We start from the raw sequence: 24,872 nt of genomic DNA on the forward strand, positions 1-24,872 counted from the left end.
CCCTTGAGACTTCCCTTCCATTTGTCAGGAATATGGCTGATCTGATTTTGACTTACATTCTACTTTCCTGCATGTTGTCCATAAACCTTGATTTCCCTAAAGATCAAACGTATCCATGTTGCAGCATAAAATAAAATCACTGGTTCAGCCCCCACAGCATTCTAGGGTAGAGAATTCCAAATGTTCACTTGCCTTTGGGAAAAAAAATTCCTTCTCATCTCCAACCCATGTCCTAGATTTCAACAGCTGGAGGAACATTTCCCCAGCAATTGTTGGCACAATGCCTTCACTTGAATCACATTTTCTCGATATCTTTCCTTACATACATTTGTAATTTTTACATTTTGATTCTGGAAAACATGCTCTAAAACCCAAGCGTTTCTGGGAAAAAAACATGATTTCAGTCCCACTACAACTTGCCATCGTTGCACTCGAGCTGACCTCAGACAATGTAGTCTTGCAGATAATTAGGCACAACACTCTTTAATCATCTTTTAAATGTTGTGATCAGGGATTTTCTGCCCTCAGAACGAGATGCTTAATCAATTTTAATTATGTTGTTTCTTATCTTTAGTAATGGTAGGTTACTATTAATTAAAAATTGTGATCATTTAATTAAGTTAGTCACAGCAATATAAAACCATCATCGTGATATTTTCAAGGCATATAATAAAGCAAATTAAGTTTTCATTTGTTAATTACTCTATCCTTTATAATACAATGTTTGGAGTTTGCAATGCAATATCCGGAATTGCGGAGAGACATTTAGGCTTCCAGATGGGTTGCACAGAAAAATATTCTCTGTTATAATCAAATTAAATGAAGAGGTGAGGGAGGAAGCAGAGTCAATTGTAAACACCTGTAAATACCAAATGGCCTGACTTAGAGTTTGACATCCCATAGAATGTGATATTTATGATATTCAATCAAATAAACATAGCAAGAGTCTGTTGCTTTTATACCCCAACAGAACTCACACACTAGTCAACTTCCTCGTGTTATGCCACCTTTTTGAGAGCATGGTACTAAATGGCCTACCCCTTATTCTTAAACTGTGACCCCTGGTTCTGGACTCCCCCAACATCGGGAACATTTTTCCTGCAGGGGATCTCTTTTCTGTACAGGGAGACTGGTCATTTTCAACAAAGGAATTGATTTGATTTTGTGCGGTCATGTAATACCAATAATAGCAAATCAGAACCCCCATTGACATTTCTGCAAACATTTTATTTTCAGTGGTGTTATTTCAGAATAGTCGGACGTTTCTGCTCATGTTCACAACATCCCTGCTTCATATACATAAACAGTAAAGTTACTTCTCAGCTTTGGTGGAATGAGAAATAAAGCAGGGAGCAGAGGGAGACAAAGGAACTAAGGACTCTGAGCAGCAAAGTCATCAGGTTCATTGAATTTGATTTGAAGTATATTTTCAAGCACAAAATGCCCACCGTGGTCCCATGCTCCAAGTAGATTATAGAGGGTTTGCAGCCATGTCAACAACCAGACTCCTGAAGTGAATGGGAGTTCGAGGACAGGCCTTCCGGCAAGCCGTCAGGTTGCTGTCAGAGGCTACCGAGCGAAGCAGCAACTGGCTGTGGCTGAAGAGGAAGGACTCCAAAAGGGCTGCAAAATGACCAGCAAGAGGGATAAAACAGAGGGGAGTGCACCTGGGATGCCAGGTGTTGTTGTTGAGCCCTCTGGAGGTATCGTGGGCCTATCAACAAAACTCCAAGGAAGGACGGTGCCCATCTGATGACCCCAATGAAGTATTTATCCTAACCCCCACTCAAGATAGTAAGAATGTGCCAATTATAGTAGGGTCTAGACTAAGTGGGACCCGTTGGGTCCCATTTTCACATGGGAGGGCTGGTCCCCCAATGCAATATTCCACCTCTCCACCAATTTCAATATTGGTGGCCAGTGTTGGGGGGGAGACGTTCTGGGTATTGTGGGCTGTAGGGACTGGTTTCCAGAATTCAAGTGGTTTCTGACCACTTCAAGCAGGGTGCAAGGCCACCAAATTCAAGGGCAGTTTCATACCACTTCAAGCAAAGTGCAAGACCAACGAATTCAAGTGCAGTTTCATACCACTTCAGGCAGAGTGCAAGGCCACCAAATTCAAGTGCAGTTTCATGCCACTTCAAGCAGGGTGTAAGGCCACCAAATTCAAGTGCAATTTCATGCCACTTCAAGCAGGGTGCAAGCACCAAATTCAAGTGCAGTTTCGAGGGTCCAAGGCCACCAAATTTAAATGCAGTTTCCGACCACTTCAAGCTGGGTGCAAGGCCACCAAATTCAAGTGCATTTTCGTACCACTTCAAGCAGGGTGCAAGGCCACCAAATTCAAGTGCAGTTTCATGCCACTTCAAGCAGGGTGCAAGGCCACCAAATTCAAGTGCAGTTTAATGCCACTTAAAGCAGGGTGCAAGGCCATCAAATTCAAATGCAGTTTCATATCATTTCAAGCAGGGTGCACGTCTAACAAATTCAAATGCAGTTTCATACCATTTCATACAGGGTGCAAGGCCACCACATTCAAATGCAGTTTCATACCATTTCAAGCAGGGTGAAACCACCATAAAACCACCATAAAACCCCGCAAAGCACCACATAAACACCACATAAACACCACACTCACAGTTCAGTAGACATTCAGTGTGTTCAGTTGATTCCCAGCTCAGACAGAGTCGTGACCTCTCCCTCCCCAATCTTGCAGAGACTGGGCAACACCCACACTTCCGGGTTTTATAATACCACCACCACCCCCCCCCCCCCCCCCCCCCACCACACCCCCCCCCCCAACCAGAAGGGGCGTGGCCTTCAGGGCATGATTGACAGGAGATATATTCTCAATATTTTTTAAACACTAATAACACATTTATTTTTCATTGATGGGAAGAATCCTCTGCACCTGATGAGCGGAGAGGGACTGAGTAAGATGGCCAATAATCACAGCCGTAAGTGGTAGCATTTTATCTAAAATCAATATACAGTGCAAACAGGAAGTTGTCTAGTTTAGACTTTTAATCATGCTTTATTTCACACCAACCACCAGCAGCAGCCATTTGCTGTGCTTTATTTCAGACCATCCACCACCAGCAGCCATTTGCTGTGCTTTATTTCAGACCAAACACCACCAGCAACCATTTGCTGTGCTTTATTTCAGACCAAACACCACCAGCAACCATTTGCTGTGCTTTATTTCATGCCAACCACATTTTCATTTTCAAACCACATTAAGGGCACTCAAGGTCAGTAAAACCACACTCACAGTTTAATTGACATGTGTTCAGTGTTATTCACAGCTCAGATTGAGAGACGTGACCCTCTCGCTCCCCCCATCTTGCAGAGACTGACTAAGGCACTCAACACTTCCGGGTTTTATAGACCTTCCGGAAGGGGCGTTTCCTTCAGGAGAGAGAATCTAAACATTTTTTAAACACTAATAACTCTTTTATTTTTAATCGATGGGAAAAATCCTCTTGTCCTACACAGCGGAGGGGGACTCTGAGTAAAATGGCCAAAAATCACCATAAGTGGCAGTGTTTTTCTCTAAAATCAATATACAGAACAACAGGATCAAGATCAGACTTTTAGTAATATAGATTGTAATATCGTCCTATAAGCTTAACTTCATTTAAAATTGATGTTCAAGATTTATTTTAGTGTCCTCGAGCTGCATGCAGACGGACAGTTTTGCAAGGATCAGTTTGGGCTAGGTAACTCTTAGGTGGGCTGTGCAGAAGGTTTGGATGAGTATCCAACATTGGGCAGTATGAGCTGGCAATCAAAGATCCTATAGGTTAAATGCCCACTAAACTTAATTATACTTCTTAAAAGTATCTCCACTTCCTCCCCCCTTTTCTCTCCCTCCCCTCACTCACCCATCTCTTCTCTCCCCCCCCTCTCCCCTCCCCTCTTTCCCCCCTTTCTCCCCCCCCCCTCTTTCTCCCCCCCTCTTTCTCTCCCCCCCCCTCTTTCTCTCCCCCCCCCTCTTTCTCTCTCCCCCCTCTTTCTCTCCCCCCGTCTTTCTCTCTCCCCCTCTTTCTCTCCCCCCCTCTTCTCTCCCCCCCTCTTTCCTCCTCTCCCCCCCCCCTCTTTCTCTCCCCCCTCTTCTCTTCTCTCCCCCCCGGCCTCTTTCTCTCTTGCTCTCCCCCCCGTCTTCTCTCCCTCCCCCCTTTCGCTTTCCTCCCGCACCCCCCTCTTTCTCCCCCCCCCTTTCTCCCCACCCCCCCTCCTTTTCTCCCCCCCCCCTCTTTTCTCTCCCCCCACCCTCTTTTCTCCCTCTCCCCCCCCGTCTTTTCTCCCCCCCCCACTCTTTTCTCACCCCCACCCCTCTGTTTCTCCCCCCCCCCCCTCTTTCTTCTCCCCCCCCCACCTCTTTTCTCCCCCCCTCTTTTCTCCCCCCCTCTTTCTCCCCACCCGCCTCTTTCCTCCCCCCCCTCTCTTTCCTCCCCCCCCTCTCTTTCCTCCCCCCCCTCTCTTTCCTCCCCCCCTCTTTCCTACCCCCCCCCCCTCTTTCCCCCCCCCCCCCTATTCTCCTCACAGGGAGGACAAGCAAACTACACAGAGAGTAACCGCTATAAGATCTTTGCTGGCAATGGAGTCATAGAAACATAGAAAATAGGGGAAGTAGGCCATTTGGCCCTTCTAGCCTGCTCCAGCAATCTGTATGACAGTGGCTAACCATCCAAATTCAGTCCCTTGCACAGCTTTCTCCCCATATCCTTAGACTCAGAACTGCTGTAGCTTTGGGAGCAACAACAGCAGCAGCAGGAGGAGATTAGCAAGAGATACGACTGATTGGCTCTAGCCCAAGTGGGAGGAGAGAAGTGAGTCAGTGCTGGGAAAACAGCTGAAAACTGAGGAATTTGGTTTGTAAATTGGTAAATCAGGCAATTTATCAGTCAATTTAAGTAAGACTGCTCTTAGGGAGCGGCAGTGAGTGAAGTGCCCTTGTGAGTGAAGTGCCCTGTGAGAAAAGTGTGAGTCTTTGGCTCGAGAGTCAAAGTGCCCTGTGAGAAAAGTGTGAGTCTTTGGCTCGAGAGTCTTCGGAGAGGAGGCTGAGGAGAGGAGACCACGCAATACGCTTGAGAGGTAGAGACGAAAGAAGGAGATGTCAGGCAAGCTGATTCAGTGCGATGCTTGCAGTATGTGGGAGGTCAAGGACACCGCTGGTGCCTCTGGCTGCCACAAATGCGAAAAGTGCATCCAGGTAGAGCTCCTGAAGGGCCGTGTTGGGGAACTGGAGAAGCAAGTGGATGACCTCCGGTTCGTCCGAGAAACGGAGTCGTTCCTCGACAAGTCTTACAGTACGATTGTTACACCTAAGGTACTGGAAGAGAGAAGGTGGGAGACAGTGAGAACGGGAGGGAAGCATGGAATGCCAACATCCCTGGGTGTTGTACCTCTTGTGAACAGGTTCACCCACTTAGAAGCTGTCGGGACAGAAGAGGTGTTTACACTGGGCGGCGGACTGGCTTGTGATGCGAATAGGGCTGTTGAGCCAAAACCAAAAAGGCCTAAGGCAGGCAACGCCATTGTAGTAGGAGACTCCATTGTGAGAGGTACGGACAGGGGTTTCTGCGGCAACAGACGGGATGCGAGGATGGTGTGCTGCCTTCCTGGTGCCAGGATCCAGGATGTCACGGACAGAGTGCAGAAAATCCTCAAGGGCGAAGGTGAACATCCGGAAGTGGTAGTGCATGTCGGCACAAACGATGTCGGAAAGAAGGGGATGAATATTCTGCAGCGTGACTTTAGAGAGCTCGGAAAAATGCTGAAAAGCAGGACCTCCAGGGTTGTTATCTCCGGTTTGCTTCCAGTTCCTCGTGCTGGCGAGAGCAGGAACAGGGAGATACGGGACCTGAACGTGTGGCTGAGGAACTGGTGCACGGGGCAGGGATTTAGATTCTTAGATCACTGGGATCTGTTTTGGGGTAAGGGGGAACTGTACAAAAGGGACGGATTGCATCTTAACAGGTGTGGGACCAGCATTCTGGCAGGCAGGTTTGCCACTGCTACACGGGTGGTTTTAAACTGAATAAGGGGGGTGGGGTGTCGAATGGGCTAGTGGAGGATGGAGTTAAAGGGAAAGGGTTTCTTAAATGTGTGAGCGTAGAGACAGAGGGGTGTAAAATGAGGGTAGAAGCAATAGGTAGCAAGGTGAAAAGTAAAAGTGGCAGGCCGGAAAATCCAGGGCAAAAATCAAAAAGGGCCACTTTTCAACAAAATTGTATAAGGGGTAAGAGTGTTGTAAAAACAAGCCTGAAGGCTTTGTGTCTCAATGCAAGGAGCATTCGTAATAAGGTGGATGAGTTGAATGTGCAGATAGCTATTAATGACTATGATATAGTTGGGATCACGGAGACATGGCTCCAGGGTGACCAAGGCTGGGAGCTGAACATCCAGGGATATTCAATATTCAGGAGGGATAGAGAGAAAGGAAAAGGAGGTGGGGTAGCGTTGCTGATTAGAGAGGAGATTAACGCAATGGAAAGGAAGGACATTAGTTTGCAGGATGTGGAATCGGTATGGGTAGAGCTGCGAAACACTAAGGGGCAGAAAACGCTGGTGGGTGTTGTGTACAGGCCACCTAACAGTAGTAGTGAAGTTGGAGATGGTATCAAACAGGAAATTAGAAATGCGTGCGACAAAGGCAAAACCGTTATAATGGGTGACTTCAATCTACATATAGATTGGGTGAATCAAATTGGCAGGGGTGCTGAGGAAGAGGATTTTTTGGAATGTATGCGGGATAGTTATCTAAATCAACATGTAGAGGAACCAACGAGAGAGCAGGCTATTTTAGACTGGGTATTGAGTAATGAGGAAGGGTTAGTTAGCAGTCTTGTTGTACGTGCCCCCTTGGGCAAGAGTGACCATAATATGGTTGAGTTCTTCATTAGGATGGAGAGTGACATTGTTAATTCAGAAACAATGGTTCTGAACTTAAAGAAAGGTAACTTTGAGGGTATGAGACGTGAATTGGCCAAGATTGACTGGCAATTAATTCTAAAAGGGTTGACGGTGGATATGCAATGGAAGACATTTAAAGACTGCATGGATGAACTACAAAAATTGTTCATCCCAGTTTGGCAAAAGAATAAATCAGGGAAGGTAGTGCATCCGTGGATAACAAGGGAAATCAGGGATAGTATCAAAGCGAAGGATGATGCGTACAAATTAGCCAGAAAAAGCAGCATACCGGAGGACTGGGAGAAATTCAGAGACCAGCAGAGGAGGACAAAGGGCTTAATTAGGAAAGGAAAAATAGATTATGAAAGAAAACTGGCAGGGAACATAAAAACTGACTGCAAAAGTTTTTATAGATATGTGAAAAGAAAGAGATTAGTTAAAACAAATGTAGGTCCCTTGCAGTCAGAAACGGGTGAGTTGATCATGGGGAACAAGGATATGGCGGACCAATTGAATAACTACTTTGGTTCCGTCTTCACTAAGGAAGACATAAATAATCTGCCGGAAATAGCAGGGGACCGCGGGTCAAAGGAGTTGGAGGAATTGAGTGAAATCCAGGTTAGCCGGGAAGTGGTGTTGGGTAAATTAAATGGATTAAAGGCCGATAAATCCCCAGGGCCAGATAGGCTGCATCCCAGAGTACTTAAGGAAGTAGCTCCAGAAATAGTGGATGCATTAGTAATAATCTTTCAAAACTCTTTAGATTCTGGAGTAGTTCCTGAGGATTGGCGGGTAGCAAACGTAACCCCACTTTTTAAGAAGGGAGGGAGAGAGAAAACGGGGAATTACAGACCAGTTAGTCTAACATCGGTAGTGGGGAAACTGCTAGAGTCAGTTATTAAAGATGGGATAGCAGCACATTTGGAAAGTGGTGAAATCATTGGACAAAGTCAGCATGGATTTACAAAAGGTAAATCATGTCTGACGAATCTTATAGAATTTTTCGAGGATGTAACTAGTAGCGTGGATAGGGGAGAACCAGTGGATGTGGTGTATCTGGACTTCCAGAAGGCTTTCGACAAGGTCCCACATAAGAGATTAGTTTACAAACTTAAAGCACACGGCATTGGGGGTTCAGTATTGATGTGGATAGAGAACTGGCTGGCAAACAGGAAGCAAAGAGTAGGAGTAAACGGGTCCTTTTCACAATGGCAGGCAGTGACTAGTGGGGTACCGCAAGGCTCAGTGCTGGGACCCCAGCTATTTACAATATATATTAATGATCTGGATGAGGGAATTGAAGGCAATATCTCCAAGTTTGCGGATGACACTAAGCTGGGGGGCAGTGTTAGCTGTGAGGAGGATGCTAGGAGACTGCAAGGTGACTTGGATAGGCTGGGTGAGTGGGCAAATGTTTGGCAGATGCAGTATAATGTGGATAAATGTGAGGTTATCCATTTTGGTGGCAAAAACATGAAAGCAGACTATTATCTAAATGGTGGCCGACTAGGAAAAGGGGAGATGCAGCGAGACCTGGGTGTCATGGTACACCAGTCATTGAAAGTGGGCATGCAGGTGCAGCAGGCAGTGAAGAAAGCGAATGGTATGTTAGCTTTCATAGCAAAAGGATTTGAGTATAGGAGCAGGGAGGTTCTACTGCAGTTGTACAGGGTCTTGGTGAGACCACACCTGGAGTATTGCGTACAGTTTTGGTCTCCAAATCTGAGGAAGGACATTATTGCCATAGAGGGAGTGCAGAGAAGGTTCACCAGACTGATTCCTGGGATGTCAGGACTGTCTTATGAAGAAAGACTGGATAGACTTGGTTTATACTCTCTAGAATTTAGGAGATTGAGAGGGGATCTTATAGAAACTTACAAAATTCTTAAGGGGTTGGACAGGCTAGATGCAGGAAGATTGCTCCTGATGTTGGGGAAGTCCAGGACAAGGGGTCACAGCTTAAGGATAAGGGGGAAATCCTTTAAAACCGAGATGAGAAGAACTTTTTTCACACAGAGAGTGGTGAATCTCTGGAACTCCCTGCCACAGAGGGTAGTCGAGGCCAGTTCATTGGCTATATTTAAGAGGGAGTTAGATGTGGCCCTTGTGGCTAAGGGGATCAGAGGGTATGGAGAGAAGGCAGGTACGGGATACTGAGTTGGATGATCAGCCATGATCATATTGAATGGCGGTGCAGGCTCGAAGGGCCGAATGGCCTACTCCTGCACCTAATTTCTATGTTTCTATGTTTTCAGCCGTTAAAACTATATCTTATCCCTTCTCGAATAAAGTTAATGATTTTGCCGCAGTTGCCTTCTACAGTTTTCCACTCTTTGGATGAAGATATTTCTCCTCTGATACCTGATAGAAATGTATAAAATTATGAGAGGCATAGATAGGCTAGACAGTCAGAACCTTTCCCCCCCCAGGGAGGAGATATCAAATACTAACTAAAGGGCGTAGCTTTATGGTGAGAAGGGTAAAGTTTAAAGAAGATGTGTAGAGCAAGTTTTTTTTTTTTACACAGATGGTGATAAGTGCCTGGAACATGATGCCGGGGGTGGTGGTGGTGGCAGAAACAATAGTGGCATTTAAGAGACTTTTAGAGTCTTGTCATCAGGTTCAGCACAGAATATTCCTGTGCTCTACTGTTTGTTCTCTGTTGTGCTCCTGTACTTAAATCCTCCCACTGCGAAGACCAACAAACCATTTAAATTCTTAACGGCCAGCAACAGCTACATGCTTATATTTTAAACCAACTCCCTCTGTCCTAATCTAGCACATTCAGATAGTAATCTGCCTTCCTGTTTTTGCCGCCAAGGTGCATCATTTCACACTGCCTACATCTCCCATACATTTGCCCACTCCATCAACCTGTCCAAATCATACTGAAGCCTCTTAGCATCCTCCTCGCAGCTCACACTCCCAGACACATTTGTGTTGTCTGCTGACTTGGAACGATTATACAATTCTCTCATCTAAATCTTTAATTTATATTTTGAATAATTGTACGTATTCTAAGCACTAAATACTGCATTTCCCCACTCGGCTCGGCCTGCCTCGTGGAAAAGGATGGTATATTCCCATTCTTTGTTTCCTGTCAGCCAACCATTTCTCTATCCATGTCAGTATATTACCCACAATCCCTTGGGCTTTAATTATGCATTGTTATCTCTTCTGTGGGACTTCATTGAAATCCTGCCAAAAGTCCCAATTAGGCTGTGGGCCGAGGAGCTTTTTTGTGCAGTTTCATGACCCAAATCACGGAACAACATGAAATATTATTGTGTAAAAATATTATATAAATCATCCCTGAAACTCGTCAAGAACAAAACTGGCACATTTTTATTAAATTAGAGGAAACATTGAAAATTTTCGGATATGTTTAGTCCAATCAAAGCACGTTTAACATTGAATCAGACGCCAGTTGGCCAATCACATGCTTTGTTTCAGGCTAGCTAGGCAGAGAGCACACCATGGCTGAGAGTACTTCTACTGATGCCTGTTTTACTGGAGATTCCGATGAAGGTTATTTGTTGTTCTGTGGAATATATGTCGTGGAAACTTGCAGCAGGGTAATTGAATTTAGTGAGAAAAGCATTAAGAAGTCTGAAGAATGTGCAGCTAAGTGGATAGAAGTGGAAGAAAGCCTTGAAAGCAAAGTCGCTGCTGAGGTGCTGCAACACAAAGAAGACAGCCAAGTCGTGAAACCAGTGAAACATTGTGAATCAACTGGAACTGAAAGGTAAGATCTAAAGTCTGAATTTATGAAAATTAATCTGTATGGACTTTGTCTGTTACTTTGTCTGTATGAACGGCTGCCTGTCCTGCAGCTGTCCGTTTTTTCCCCTTCTGTTTTATTATTTTTAGTACGTTAAATGTACAGTCAGGGGGTCTAAATCTTTTATGTGTGGGGGGAAGGGGGAAACTGCTTTTCTAAGTCCCTACCTGGTCGGAGGGGTTGCCTTCCTCCGAGCAGCGTCTTCGACCTGTCCTCGCGGCCTACCAGCGGGTCCTGGAGCGACGTTTCCCTGAGGGGACCTGGCCAGAACATCAGCGTTGGCGGCGGCGCAGAACGTCGGCGTTGGCGGCGCAGAACATCGGCTTTGGCGGCAGTGCAGCGCTGGAGCGCTATTGCGGAGCGGGCGATGCCTTTCCTGGGTCGCCGCGCTGGGACTCCAGTATGCTGGGACCGCCGAGAAAAAAACATCATGGAGCCGCCAGCTGTGGAGCGGCCGGCTGCGACGTTTGAACTTTTTTGAACTTGCATCTCGCCGAGATCACCAGTGTGCGGAGCTCCGTCTGGCGTGGTCTGTTGGCTTGGAAGCCGCAGGCTCCGGTGGGAAGGCGGTCGTTCCTGGCACCCCAAGCTGCTGGGGGTTCTCCCGACGCCGGCGTACCATCACCCGGCGAGAACATCGGGCGCCATGGCGGCGACTGTGGAGGCCTCAATTGGGCCCGACTTTGGGTGGACAAGGTGGACAAGGGGATGGGGACTGGACTTTGTGCCTTCCCCCACAGTGGGAATCACTGTGGGGGGATGTTTTGGTGTTGAATTCTTTTATGAATACTGTGTTGTATTTTTTATTAGTGTGCTGCATGGACATCAGAATTTCCCCTGAATAAGGGGATTAATAAAGTATTTATCTATCTATCTTTAATTAATTTAATTGCACCCTTTTATAATGTGAAAAAATGAGATTTGGAGTGTACATTCACTCATTCATTCATTCATTCACTCATTCATTCATTCATTCATTCATTCATTCACTCATTCATACATTCATCCACTCATTCATTCATCCACTCATTCATTCACTCATTCATTCACTCATTCATTCATTCACGAATTTGAGGGCCTAAACTACGTGTATCCATAACAAAGTAAATTAAACATTTTCACTAATGCCAGCTTGTTGTAGTCTAATAAGTCTTTAACATCTAATCTCGGAGCTGCCTGCGATCACTCACCAAGTAAAAGTGCTCCGACCGCGACCGCGGTCTCCGTTAAGAAGCGGCCGATTCGCGAACGCGGAGACGCGGAGTGTGTTTGGATCATCTCCGCGGGAGGGGAGGCTGGACATAGTGCCGTCCGTAGCGGTAGTTTCCAGGCCCCGACCACTGGAGAAAAACGGAGGAATATTGATTGCACTTTATAGGCTTCCATCAGTGAGAAATGGTCAGAAATGGCTGATGTTTATGTAGAAATAAATTGGTGTATGTGAACTTGAACTTGAACTAATTTATCTCTGGTAGTAACAGTCTTATTCTCATTAACATTAAGAAGAGGTTGAAATTTTATGAATTGAAGTCCATGCAGCCGTAATGACTATGAGATGTTTTTTTTTTTGTAGCCTCTGCCTGACCCTCCACTTGAACTAACTTATCAATGGACTTATCAAAAGACTTGTAATCTGATGAAGAATATTCAGATGACGATCAGATATAATGTAAACAAATAAATTGGGGAAATAAATGATTATATAAAGTTTTAATTTAATGTCAATCGTTTCACTGTTTATTTGGTCAAATTATTTAAACAATGAGTGAATTATGATAATGGCATGCTGGTGAATGACAGTGTGACAGTCCACCCAGTCATCCACACATACATACATACATACAAGCATCCACACACACATCCATCCGTACGCACACTTCCATGCATGCACACACACATCCGCACACACACACATCCACACATCCATCCGCACGCAGACATGCATGTACACATCCATGCACACACATACATCCACACACATATATCCACATACACATCCACACATACATGCACACATCCATCCATTCACACATACATCCAGCCACACATACATACACACTTACATCCACACATCCACAGATACACGTTTGACAGGTATACACAGACACACACACACAAACTACAGATACTTAAACAATGCAACACTTTTAGGGTTATTTTAGGTTAAAGGTGATAGCCCTCATTTGCAAAGGCACCATGGGCAGGGGGGGGGGGGGGGGAGATATTTACATCAGAAATAAGACAGGTCTCTTACAGGTCTGTCACCCAGCCTGGCACTGCCCCAGTCCCACTATGGCCATTACCCCCACTCTCCCCACTGTGGCAGTCAGTGGGGTTCAGTAAATGGGGGTACCAAGAGGATTTGTCCTGACCCTTTAATTAAGCAGGTTCATGAGCCCTTAAAACCTGAGACCTCTGCTACAGTCTCATTACATTTCCTATTAAAGTGACTGGAAGATGCCTTGCAGGACTGTCCCCCAGCCTGGAACTGCCCCAGTCCCACTATGGCCGTGACCTCCCCTTTCTGCACACTGGCAGTCAGTGGGGTTCAGTAAAGGGAAGAACCCACAAGAACTGCCCTCACTAATTAATTAGGCTGGTTTAGGAGCAGGACCTCTGCGACAGTGTCGTAAAAATACCTCACAATTATATTCATCATATTATTTTTATATAATATAATTATACTTAATTATATATGATTACAGTCATATTTACAAGTCATATATACAGTATATGTATATATAATAGGTATAATAATATAGAATTTAAATGGACTGCAACACGGAAATGGGCTGCCCAAGGTGTAATATGGGCATTGGCCATCAGTTGGCGCTTACTTTCCCGATCTCATTTTCTAATTAGTTTAATTATTTAATGTACAACTTTCGGCACTGACGAGTTATGATTTCTTTCTCAATTATATTTCATCTAAATCTGTGGAAAATATCTTGTAGTTCCGAGATGTGGGTCACGAAAATGGATTTTTGATGCTCGGGTCACAGCCTAAATGCACCATGTCCTCCTGCTCTCCCCATTCACTATGTTACATCCTCAAAAAATCCAGTGTGTTTATTAGGCATGATTTCCATTTCATTAACGTCTGCTGACTTTGACTGATCGTGTTTTCTCAGTGCTCCATTACATCTTTAACAATGGTCTCAAACGATTTTGCCACTACTGACTAAGCTAAACATCTATAGTTTACTGTCCCCCCCCTCCCCCCCCTCCCCTCCCTCCCCTCCCCCTCCCCCCCCTCCCCCCCCCCCCCCCCCCCCCCCACCCTCCCCTCCCCCCCCCTGCCCCTCCCCCCCCACCCCCCTCCCCCTCCCCCCTCCCCCTCCCCCCCCCACCCCCCTCCCCCTCCCCCCCCTCCCCTCCCCTCCCCCCTCCCCCTCCCCCCCCCCCTCTTCCCCCCCCCCCTTTTTAAAATTGTGGGATCACATTAGCCACCCTCTAATACATAAGAATTGATGCTGAGTTGAAATAATGTTGAAAAATAACCACCAGTGCATCAATGCTACTAAACATTTCTAGTACTATGGGATACAAATTATTGGGCCTTGGGGTTTTATTGGCTCAATCCTCTCAGTTGCTCTAACACTATTTCACTACTGATAATGAGGACCTCCCTCTCACTGGAGGTTACCTCCTTTAACATTTCTGGCAGATTATTTGCATCCTACTTTGTATTTGCTCAAATGCTCTATCGTTTCTTTGTTTCCCATTATAAATCCCCTGTTGCTGGCTGTAAGGGGCCCACATTTGTCTTTATTAATCTTTTTCTATCAACGTTTCTTCAGAAGCTCTTTTGTTCCTGCTGGTTTTCTTTCCCATCCCAATTAATCTCTTGATCCTATTTTCCCAGTCCTTAAAATTGTTGCTTATTCAGATAAACCTATATGTCTCCTCCTGTCTCTAATTTTATTTGTTAGCTCCGGATGAATCATGCCTTCTGTTTTATTTTCATGGCACAAAGGACAAGTAATTCCTACAGTTCATCTGTAATCTGCTTAAATGTTTGTCATTGCCAATCCATCATCAACCCCATAAGTAACAGTGTCAACCTACCTTCGCCAATTCTTGAATCATAACATTTTGGTTTCCTTTAGTTAGATTCATTACCCTAATCGCAGAATCAACTCTGTCACGTTCCATCTTAATAAAGAATGTTGCCATATTAAGGTTGTTTATCTCGTAGGGGCCTCACACAAACAGATTTGCTGTTTAATGGCGGCGCACACAGTTGCAGCAGCTCGATGTCCTCCCGGTGAGTGCTTCGTGTTTTTTGTGTATGTGTGCGTGTTGTTTTGTGCCCTGTGTACTTACTGTCGGGCGAACAACGTCTACGGCCGGCAGGATCTTCTTAGGATTGGAGCCGGTCGCGAACGGGGGGTTACCGCCGAGTTTGTACCCTCATACAAGATCCCGGCGGACATAGCGAGGAGCCCCGACTCTCCGTGGATCACCATCCCCGCGGGGAGGAGGCGAAGACGGCGCAGAGAGAGAAGGCAAAAGCGAGGTGGCAGGGCCGGCGCGCTGGCCAGGCTACAGAGGCAGCCACTCAAACCACCGCTTCCCAGCCTGGTTCTCACGAATGCCAGATCCCTCGCTAACAAGATGGATGAACTGAGGCTACAGACTGCAGCTAACAACGCCGTGACGGACAGCTGTATCCTGTTGATCACGGAGACCTGGCTTCATTCATTCATTCCGGACTCTGCTATCGAGCTAGCAGGCTACACAGCACAGCGGCATGACAGGACAAGAGACTCTGGTAAGAGCAGAGGAGGAGGGCTCTGTGTGTATGTGAACAACACCTGGTGTACAAACACAGTGATTGTGGACAGTCACTGCTCCCCGAACCTGGAGTATGTGACTGTTAAATGCAGGCCCATTTATCTCCCTAGAGAGTTTACTGTTGTCATGATAACTGCTGTGTACATACCACCGGATGCTAATGCTAACTCGGCTATCGGACATTTGTATGGTAGCACTAGCAGTCAACAGAGCATATATCCTGATGGTGTTCACATCATAGCAGGGGACTTTAATCACGCGGACTTGAAGAAAATGCTCCCCAAATTCTACCAGCATGTTAAATGTGCTACAAGAGGAGCTAACACACTGGACAAGGTCTACTCCAACATCAAGCTGGGCTACAGGGCTAGACCACTACCACACCTGGGTCAGTCGGACCATATGTCCCTGCTTTTAATTCCTGCATATGCCCCCCTCAGGAAAACCGCTCCTACCATCACAAAGACCATCACAACCTGGCCTGATGGTGCATCTCAGCAGCTGCAGGACTGCTTCGACAGGACCAACTGGGATGTGTTTGAACACCGGGACCTGGAGTTGTTCACAGACAGTGTACTGTGTTACATTAAAAACTGCATGGACACGGTCACAGTGGACAAACGCATCCGGGTCTACCCCAACCAGAAGCCCTGGATGACCCGGGAGGTCCAGCGGCTGTTAAAAGAGAGGAACACCGCTTTTAGGTCTGGCGATAGGGCGTTATACAGCACGGCCCGAGCTAACCTGAAGAGAGGCATCAGAGAGGCCAAATCAGACTACAGGAGGAAGATAGAGGACCACCTGGACAGTAACAACAGCAGGCAGGTGTGGCAGGGGATCCAGTATCTCACCAACTACAAGACAAACCTTGGAGCTGCTGAAGGTGACGCCTCGTTGGCAGAGGAGCTGAACCTCTTCTTTGCTCGCTTTGAAGTGGAACCACCCGAGACAGCCACATCACACCACATGGTCCACAGCAGCTTAACCCTCAAGATAGAGGAGCATGAGGTGAGGCGCACGCTGCGGGCCATCAATCCAAGGAAGGCTACTGGACCCGACGGCGTCTCTGGACGCGTGCTGAAGGACTGCGCAGACCAGCTGGCTGGAGTCTGTACGAGGATTTTCAACCAGTCTCTGGCCCAGTCCACTGTTCCACCCTGTCTGAAGTCCGCAACCATAGTCCCCTTGCCCAAAAAAAAAAAACACATTTCCAGCCTCAACGACTACCGGCCAGTCGCACTCACACCAGTGGTGATGAAGTGTTTTGAAAAACTGGTCCGGGGTCATATCACATCACTCCTGCCCCGAAGCTTTGACCCCCACCAGTTTGCGTACAGAGCGAACAGATCTACAGAGGACACTGTAGCCACAGCTCTCCATGCTGCACTGTCCCACCTGGAGCAGCGGGGGAGCTACGTGCGGATGCTCTTTGTGGACTACAGCTCTGCTTTTAATACCATCCTTCCCCACAAACTGGTGGACAAACTGGGGGACTTGGGACTTCCACACTCCACCTGCATGTGGATAAATAGCTTCCTGTCGGGTCGCAGCCAGAGAGTCAGAGTGGGCCATCACACATCCACGGCCCTCAGCCTCAGTACCGGCTCTCCACAGGGCTGCGTGCTGAGCCCCCTGCTCTACACCATCTACACACATGACTGCACCCCCGCCCACCACAGCAACACCATTGTCAAATTTGCGGATGACACTACGGTGGTGGGACTCATCTCCGGGGGGGACGAGTACGCCTATCGGGATGAGGCGGAGCAGCTGACAGTGTGGTGTGGAGAAAATAACTTGCTCCTCAACACCTTAAAGACAAAGGAAATAATAATAGACTTCAGGAAGAATAAAACGGACATGGTACCATTAATTATCAGAGGGGACTGTGTGGAGAGGGTGGCGGATTTCCGCTTCCTGGGAATCCATATTGAGGAGGACCTGACGTGGAGCGTGAACACCTCTGCGCTGCTGAAAAAGGTCCAGCAGAGACTGCACTTCCTGAGGGTGCTCAGGAAGAATAACATCACTCAGAGACTGCTGCTGTCCTTTTATCGGTGCTCCATTGAGAGCATCCTAACATACTGTGTATGCGTGTGGTACACCAGCTGCACAGCGGCTCAGAGGAAAGCGCTCCAGAGGACCATTGACAACGCCCAGAGGATTGTCGGCTGCCCTCTCCTTACCTTGGAGGACTTACACAGTTCCCGCTGCATCACAAAATCCCAGAGTATTATAAAGGACATTTCCCACCCCGGACACTCCCTGTTTGAACTGTTGCCGTCAGGTAAATGGTACAGATCTACAAGGACAAGGACAAACAGACTTAAAAACAGTTTTTACCCCACTGCTATAAAGGCACTAAATGTAGCTGCCAAGGAACGCAGGGGCGATACATACTAAGGGACTGTGGTACACTGTGAAATCCACAGAAGGATGTAGGGTTGGGTGTTTATGCGTGCTATTTTCATATTTATTTTAGTTGTTTATCTTTTTTTTAAATATTTTACCTTGTATGTATCGTTAGCTTTTAGAAATGTTTGAATGGTGCACTGACTGGCTGACATTTTTTAATTTTGTTGTACATGGTTCATGTTGCAATGACAATAAAGAAACTATTCTATTCTATTCTAAAACGTTCTCATTATACAATACCAGTCCAGAACAGTAATCTCTCTCATCGGTTTCTCAATGCATTGTTCTAGAATACAAAGCTGTATACACTCTAGCAGTTCCTCCACATTCTGCATACAATTCCCACTAAGATTTTCTGTCCCTAGATTTTTCTTAGTTCAACCAATGCAGATTCCACATATTCGTTCTAATAGCATTCTCTTTTATAATAAACTCTTTAATCAGCAGCACTTCTCAGTTCATTTTCCCTTTTCCCTGTCGTTTGAAAATATTGAATACCCACGCAATCCTTGGTCTCAGACGTCTCAGTCCTCTGGTCATAACCCTGATATTACTACCTTTAAGGTCATATTTTTAAAGTATACTTCCTTGCTCACCACATTCATATTGTAGGGCTGCATTGTTTTTTTACCTATATCATTGGAACTAATATGCACCATGGCCAGTGATAGTTAATCCTCCTTCTTCAGGGGATTCTGCAGCTGTTCTGAGTCACCCTTCAACACAGCAAAAGGTGACATAACATGCTGGAAACATGAATGCAGAAATGCCTGTCTGCTCTCTTCACAAGTGAATCTCCAGTAAATTTAGCGCTCCCAATCCTTTTTCTCTCTTCCTGAGCGACTATGATGGCATGGATAGACACAATGTAGAGCAACTCAGTGGGTCAGGCAGCATCTCTGCTGAAAAGGAACAGGTGATTTTTTAAGGTCGGAACCCTTCTTCAGTCTCCTTATCTCTCATCAGAAAGAGGAAGGTATGCTTACTTCTTCAAAGTAAGCATACCTTGAGGAGCTTTTGGAGTGGAGCAGACAAAATGTGTAGAAAGGAACAGCAGATGCTGGTTATACCGAGCTGTAGACATACACCGCAGACATAAAATGCTGGAGCAACTCAGCGGAGCAGGCAGCATCTCTGGAGAAAAGGAACAGGTGATGTTTCGGGTTGGAACACTGTGGTTTGACTGAAGCTTTCACCTCATAAATCATATACTCCAGCAATATCCCAAGTACAAAAGCTGACAGAGATGTGGATGACAGTCAAGGATCCTGCACTACCTCCCTTCTTCTACTGTGTCTGGAAAACACCCATTCCTTTCTGCCTGTGCACTCTTCATGTGTGGCATCATACATCACTAAACATGCTATCTACATAGATCCCAGCATGTTGGGTGCCCCACAACGAATCCTCCCGCACCTTACAGAAGATAGATTAGGACAGCAACAGAAGAGGGCCTTTGGCTCATAGTTCCGACTGAACATGATGCCAAATTACTTATTTTAGTTGTACATACTCTGCTTGTACATGGTCCATAACCCCCCATTCCCTGCATTTCCATGTGTCTATCTAAAAGTCTTTAAATGCCATTATCATATCTGCCTCCACCACCACCTGTGGCAGTGCATTCCAGGCAGACATTATGCACTAAGTCAAAAAATAGCCCTGTGCATCTCTTTTAAATGTTGCCCCTCTCACCTTAAAGTTATGCCCTTAGTCTTTGACATTTCCACCCTGGGAAAAAGGTCCTGACTTTCTATCCTTTCTATGCCTCTCATGATTTGATATACTTCTATCAGGTCTCCCCTTAAGCATTCTGGAAAACCTCTTCTGCACTCTTTTCAAACTTCCTGTATTGGAGTGATCAGAAATGCCCACAATACTACAAATGCAGCCTGACCAATGTCCTATACAGTCGCAACAGTACTTCCATACTCAATTATACTAAATGTCCTGACTGATGAAGGCAAGCATACCATGCACCTTCTTTCCTACTCCATCTACTTGTGTTGCCACTTTCAGGAACCCGTGGACTTGGCTCAAACAATACTCATTGTAGTCCAACAACAACAAGAAGAATAGGACAGCCACTTAATTGGTATCCCAGCCATCATAGTACAAATTCATTCCTTCCAGTACTGCGCAATAGATGCAAAATGTGCCATGTGTTGTAGAAACTCACCTAGACTCCTCTCCCAAAACTGTAACTTCTGAAACCAAGAACAACCAGAGAAAAACTCCGGAATGCTCTCCCACCTGTAGGCACCCTATACTACCTATCACACGTTATGTTAATATGGAAATAGTTTGTCTTTCCTTCGTCATTGTGTGATACAAACAATTCCTGAAACACCCCACTCAATCAAGTTCAAGTTCAAGTGAGTTTATTGTCATGTGTCCCTGTATAGGACAATGAAATTCTTGCTTTGCTTCAGCACACAGAACATAGTAGGCATTTACTACAGAACAGATAAGTGTGTCCATATACCATAATATAAATATATACACACATGAATAAATAAACTGATAAAGTGCAAATAACAGAAAATGGGTTATTAATAATCAGAGTTTTGTCCAAGCCAGGTTTAATAGCCTGATTGCTGTGGGGAAGTAGCTATTCCTGAACCTGGTTGTTGCAGTCTTCAGGCTCCTGTACCTTCTACCTGAAGGTAGCAGGAAGATGAGTGTGTGGCCAGGATGGTGTGGTTCTTTGATGATACTGCCAGCCTTTTTGAGGCAGCGACTGCAATAAATCCCCTCGATGGAAGGAAGGTCAGAGCCGATGATGGACTGGGCAGTGTTTACTACTTTCTGTAGTCTTTTCCTCTCCAGGGCGCTCAAATTGCCAAACCAAGCCATGATGCAACCGGTCAGCATGCTCTCTACTGTGCACCTGTAGAAGTTAGAGAGAGTCTTCCTTGACAAACCGACTCTTCGTAATCTTCTCAGGAAGTAGAGGCGCTGATGAGCTTTCTTGATTATTGCATTAGTGTTCTCGGACCAGGAAAGATCTTCAGAGATGTGCATGCCCAGGAATTTGAAGCTCTTGACCCTTTCAACCATCGACCCGTTGATATAAATGGGGCTGTGGGTCCCCCTCCTACTCCTTCCAAAGTCCACAATCAGTTCCTTGGTTTTGCTGGTGTTGAGGGCCAGGTTATTGCGCTGGCACCATATGGACAGTTGCTCGATCTCTCTTCTATACTCTGACTCATCCCCATCAGTGATACGCCCCACAACAGTGGTGTCGTCAGCGAACTTGATGATGGAGTTCGCACTGTGATTGGCTACGCAGTCATGTGTATAGAGTGAGGACAGCAGGGGGCTGAGCACGCAGCCTTGAGGTGCTCCCGTGCTGATTGTTATCGAGGCTGACACATTTCCACCAATACGAACAGACTGTGGTCTGTCAATGAGGAAGTCGAGGATCCAATTGCAGAATCCTTACCAGAAGGACTATAATTTTTCAAAAAGGCAGGTTCTCAATAGCAATTATAAATGGGCAGTAAAAGCAGAGTTTTGCCAGTAGCACCCACCACACAGATGTGAATTTAAAATAAGTTTGTTAACTAACATTTATCTCTTTCTGAAGAAGGGTTTCGGCCCGAAACGTCACCTATTTCCTTCGCTCCATAGATGCTGCTGCACCCGCTGAGTTTCTCCAGCATTTTTGTGTACCTTTTATCTCTTTCCATTGGTTTCTTCATCAATGAAGCTCCTCTAGGAAGATAGACACACAATGCTGGAATAACTCCGCAGGTCAGACAGCATCTCTGCAGAAATGAAATATGTGATGTTTCGGGTCAAGACCCTTCTTCAGATAGGTCTGTATACCCAAATATAAAAAGACTACCATTGAATCAAAAGTTGACATTTTGGTTTGGAAGGAAGAGTCCGCATCTTCAAACTTAAGCACAACAGCAATAGAAATACTTTAAAATAAATCAAATTATATGGCAGCAAGAATGTATCTGTTCTTCACGCAGGGATCCAGCAAGTATCATTCAGTGTCTTTTTTGTTATTCCTCCAGTCACCAGATAGGTCTGAAAATGGGTCTCGCTGCAAAACATTACCCATTCCTTTCCTCCAGCAATGCTGCCTGACCCACAGAGTTACTCCAGCTTTTTGTGTCGATCTTCGGTGCAAACCAGCATCTGCAGTTCCTTCCTAGGAAACCTGTTTTGCTAAACAGCAGCAGTTGTATTCTGCCTCACTTAAACCTTGCTCCCCACATGATAGACAACTCTTTGAGGAGTCAGAAAACCTATAAATCACTAACAATTTGAATTTCTTCAAATAAACACTGCTAGAACATTGTTAGCATTTCTTGGAGACATGGAAATACTATTAAAGTAATGGGAAAGTATGCACATGAGTAACAACGCCCAAACATTGTTTTATGAATGGTGCAACGTACTTGTACTATTCTTACAACAAATAATATTTCAACCATGCATTGGATTAAAACTTAATACGAACAAACCAGCTGAACTAAGTTTAAAACAATTAGAATTCCCAGTCAGACTGGATGCATAAACTTGGATTCAACACTTGAAAGTGTTCAAAACGCCGTAAGTGGCAGCCTCACCAGCAGCCTGCCTTGTCCCTTTCTCCTTTTGTTGTTTTAGTCTGTTTTATTTGTATGTTTTAGTGTATCTTTAGTTTTGTATTATGCAGGGGTAGGTGGAAACTTTTTTTTAGCTCTTCCCTCGACGGAGATGCAACTTTTTCCGTAACATATCTCCGTACACACTTCGGCCTAACATGGTGGAGCTGGTGGTCCCTTTGTTAAGGATCGACTTCGGGAGCTCCAACCGCAGGAGCTACGACCACCCCAATCGCAGGAGCCTCAATCGCCCCACTTGCAGGGGCATCGATCGCCGACTGCGGCAGCTTCGATCACCCCAACTGCAGATGTTTCAATCGCCCCGACCACGGGAGAAAAGGAGGAAGAAGGTAAAAGTTATATGTCTTCCATCACAGTGGGCAATGTGAGGTCGCCGAAAATCAAGATGGACGTGCTGCCTGCGCTAGCGGGGACTAGGAGGGATTGCCAGGTGCAGTGATCTTGGTGTTTGCGGGAACTTCGCAACATGAGAACATCCTAGAATCTGGTGCGAGTGTGGACCGGTTACTGACTGTTCGGACAGACTGGAACTGCAGAGAGAGTAAGAACGGTTGGTACAATTCTGGTCACATCACGGTGTGGCCCGGACATTGAACTGATGGCTGTGGGTCTCTGCTTATGCTGTGTGCCCTAGGGATTCTCACATGCTGCTGTGGTGGCTACTTATGTTTAATCTTTATGTAGTTTTGTATCTTGTTTTTTTGGTATGACTGTATGGTAAATCAAATTTCACTGTAATACTCAATGAAATTTCACGTGACAATAAAGGGCAATTGAACCATTGAACTCTTGAATTGCTGTGCTGTGACACTTCATAATACAGCAAGTTAGAGATTTTTCAAACACAATGTACAGGAACACAGGAAACAGAAGAACTGTACAGTTTAATTTAAATATAATGATTGGTGAATGGTAAGTCTATAAAACAAGAGCAAAATAGTGATGGAATAACAGGGGCAAGGTGAAATCAATAGATAATCTATGGAGTAGAAAGAACAGATTCTACCTGTTAGATTTAATAGATGCCGCAGGGCCAAATGGACCATTTGTGATAATAGACTATATATCCATCTATAAATAAAAAAATAATTGCTATTGCAGACAAGTAACACGTAATCTTAATAGTTACTGTGTGACTGCTGTAGAGTTTGGGCAAACAAAATCTAACACGTTCTCAAGAGAACACAAGATGAGAATAAAGCAATGCATGGTACCAGTGTGTTCTGAAACTGTACAAATGCCATACCTCTTTCATTTTCTACCCAGTCTCCTGGAGCTACTAAATGTGGTCTGGCTCCAGAAGTATCATTAGCTCTCCACCATTACATTCAAGCACCAGCTTTGCCAAACACTTAAAAGGCATGTAATGAAGTGGTTGTATGTAATTGTTTCAACAAAGGAAGAAAGAAACTGCTCGTCCTTCTAAATGTTCACAGGATAAATAGAGGAAAATGTAACAGTGGAGGCCATGCAAACAAAATGGAAGTGATCTCTTGACATTTTTGAAGAGAGAACATGTATGTGAACTGTTAACTGGCTAATTAATCATCAGAAAAATAAATCACAATCAATCTTGTTCACAAATATGCATTTGTCCAACATTATATTATACTGGTTAGCAATGCAAGTCATTGCGAAACCAGGTCATTTTGTTTCTCTTTCCATGTCCAGAGACAGCGATTTTTTGCAGATTTACTACGATCTGCAAAATCGGCACCATCCAGGAATTAAAGAGCCCTTTCCTGATCTGTTTAGCTCAGTACACCAGGTGTTGCAATTACTCGGAGCCATCAGAAAAACCATTGCACAAACTATTCTTGCTATTCTCCTGCCTTGGGACTAATCCTGCACCTCTCCACATTTTTTTACTCAAGTGCTTTAACTGGGTCAGCATTAATTAAAGCAATAGACTGTCACTTAGTATGATAAATTACCCAGTGTACAGTAGTTATTTCTTAATTTATGTTTCTCCCACAGCTTGTCTTAGCTTGTAACCAGGTAGTTTGGTCCTGAACATATTCAGCCTATTCTTTTCATTCATGATTCAAAAGAAACTTTGCTCCTCTCCAAGATCATCTTCATTTTCCAATAATAGCTGAACTATAAAGAGAAGCCAACACGTCTCAATAATCCAAGATTTTAAAGTGATCTTGCCATGCATTGAAATCTATGATTTTATTCACTTTATTGTTGCTGCAAGAATGACCTAATTGGAACACTGTTTCAGATACAAGCTCACAAATGCTGTACAGAGAATGTCATCATTCATTCCTAATAGAATACAGAACAGTACAACATAGGAACAGGCCCTTCAGCCCATGTTGTCCGTGCTGAAT

At 45.2% G+C, this 24,872-nt stretch overlaps 1 long non-coding RNA gene across 1 annotated transcript; it reads right to left on the bottom strand.

Annotated features, from left to right (window-relative positions):
* Window positions 1-1,785: 1,785 nt before the first annotated feature.
* On the bottom strand, window positions 1,786-22,962 carry LOC116970672. Its single transcript, XR_004411254.1, has 3 exons — window positions 22,951-22,962; window positions 15,022-15,024; window positions 1,786-1,821 (listed from the first exon to the last, which is right to left on the bottom strand). It is a non-coding gene; the product is annotated as an uncharacterized LOC116970672 (long non-coding RNA).
* Between the last annotated feature and the right edge of the window lie 1,910 nt (window positions 22,963-24,872).

This window comes from Amblyraja radiata, chromosome 3 (assembly GCF_010909765.2).
Source record: "Amblyraja radiata isolate CabotCenter1 chromosome 3, sAmbRad1.1.pri, whole genome shotgun sequence".
In the NCBI taxonomy this organism is placed as follows: Eukaryota; Metazoa; Chordata; class Chondrichthyes; order Rajiformes; family Rajidae; genus Amblyraja; species Amblyraja radiata.